Source organism: Triticum aestivum, chromosome 2D (assembly GCF_018294505.1).
Source record: "Triticum aestivum cultivar Chinese Spring chromosome 2D, IWGSC CS RefSeq v2.1, whole genome shotgun sequence".
Classification (NCBI taxonomy): domain Eukaryota; kingdom Viridiplantae; phylum Streptophyta; class Magnoliopsida; order Poales; family Poaceae; genus Triticum; species Triticum aestivum.
This window is the reverse complement of record NC_057799.1, coordinates 362,938,624-362,940,683: the sequence shown is the minus strand read 5'-3', so window position 1 is coordinate 362,940,683 and position 2,060 is coordinate 362,938,624. Positions and strand designations below refer to the sequence as shown.

General features: G+C 51.7%; 1 long non-coding RNA gene across 1 annotated transcript; it reads right to left on the bottom strand.

Annotated features, from left to right (window-relative positions):
• Positions 1-515: 515 nt before the first annotated feature.
• Positions 516-1,465, bottom strand: LOC123049341 (uncharacterized). Its single transcript, XR_006423561.1, has 3 exons — positions 1,231-1,465; positions 885-1,132; positions 516-738 (listed from the first exon to the last, which is right to left on the bottom strand). It is a non-coding gene; the product is annotated as an uncharacterized lncRNA (long non-coding RNA).
• Between the last annotated feature and the right edge of the window lie 595 nt (positions 1,466-2,060).

Here is a 2,060-nt window from a genome sequence, read left to right as displayed (position 1 = left end):
CGGTAGGGATGTTTCTATCGTCAAGGTTTCTGACGGTAGGCTGTTATACCCTATTGTCATGGACCTTGGCGGTAACAAAAGTGTCAGATCTTGAAATTCTTTTAAACTAGGGTCAGACCTCGAATAGGTTTCAGAAAATGGTCAGAACACGAAAATTTGCCACGCCGCGGCGCGACCCGAGCATCGCCTCCGTTCTTTGGTCGGGTGGAGTGGAAATGGAACAAAAGACAAGATGCGCCGCGGCAGGCCGGCCGTCCCACTCGGCTGTGTCAGGCGTGCAGTCGCTGCACCAGGGTCGCACGGGCGCGCACTCACGCCGCGCCCTGCGCCGGCGTGGCCTCTGAGCCATGTCGAGCTGCCCGGCCAGGCCCAGCCCACCTGGCCTATACGACAGACAGACAAAAAACGTGTGCGCACTTCTGCTGTCGTTTCAGACTTGCGCGGCTCGTCTCGCCTGCACCACTATTACACTCTCACAACGTACAGTAGGCGCTCAGCTCTCCGGAACTTGCAGAGAAAGAACCGGCTGGCAGCTTCATTATTTCACGCATGTCTAGAGTTACATAGTACAGTACAGATGAGATCATACTCACGCACAAGCAAAGCTGTTCAACTTGAGTAGCCAGGATCACCCAAGGGGAGAAGGGTAGAGTAGACACACGTCTCAGCAGGTATCGTAGTAGCAGTCAGTAGTAGCAACACTGCTCCAACAAGCAGCAGCAGCACAGCCCAGCCAAGCTGCATGTAGCCATCACGGGGTACCGGTTAGCAGTAGCACAGCCAGTAGTAGCAGGGCCTAACAAAGGGGAGCCCATACATAACAAACTGCATGTCCCAACAATGCATGCTATGTAGAGAAATGAGCGCCGGAAAAAGCATCATACCATCCTCTCAGGAAGGTGAGGCAGTCAGGATCGTCTTGGTAGCTGTACAAGTGAGGTCCACGATCAGATGGAGCCGCTTGCCCTGGCCAGTTATAGGAAGGGCTCTCTTCACCAAGGTGGGTCTGGTAGCCATGTGAGCTCGGTGGCGGGTACACGCTTGCTTGAGGGTATGGGAACAAGTTGTGCACTGAAACAGGCTTCCACGAAGAAGAATACAGGGCGTAAATCTATCAACTTCAGTTTTTTGCCTTCAAAAAATATAAACCGTACAAACTTCAGAGAATTTCTATTTGGACTTAGACTCCAACTAAGCATTCAGAAACAATGATCAAGCAGAAAATCACACCGTATGTCAGGCTCTTTGCAAGAACCGAAGTAGGACAACGGCAAGAATCTTCATGAGGAAAAAGGACGTGTGCAGGAACGCAATTACCAAAGAACCACTGATTGGTAATGATACGAGAAGGATGAATCTTTCTTGCCTTGGGATGAGTACTCTCTCCGTTTCTCAGCGGTGTCTGTTATGAGTTGCAAGCTTCGGGAGGAATACAAGAAAAAGAGGCTATCCTCGGTTGGTCTGAAGTTTGTTCCGGACGATGACTTCAGCTTAGCAGCACCGTTCGTTTGTTTCTTTCATGCCATGGTGGTCTTTATGCGGTTGTGCCTATCCGCCGAAACTCAATTTGTTGATGCGTAGCTCCAATCCGTACATATTACTGGAAGCCTCCACGGGCGAGGAGGGCCTCCACGGGGAGTAATGCTACACATACATAAGTTTATATGGGTTTTACAAACAAATGGATTGTGATCGGAGGTTAAGGAAAGAAGGGGCCCACCCCCATGAAAATCATGAGGGAGTGGTTAGTTAGAAAGAAGTCTAGTTAGCGTGTAACTGCGTGTAACTCTATGTATGTTTAGCATTATTGCCTCCACGGGCGAGGAGGGCCTTCACGAGGTGTGCCGCGGGCGCCTCTCTGGTTGGTGCCGTCCGATCTACCGGGACGGTGCGGATCTGGACGGGTTGGCTGAGGGGTTCATGATGGATGGACCGCGGACGCCACTAGGGCCACCTTGCTAGGTCACAAGTGTTGTCCCGTTCGTGATGGGAAGGACGGACCCGTCTGTCAGAGTCTTAGCCCTGCGTCAAACTAATTTGGTCGTGAGAGGTGGGGCGTG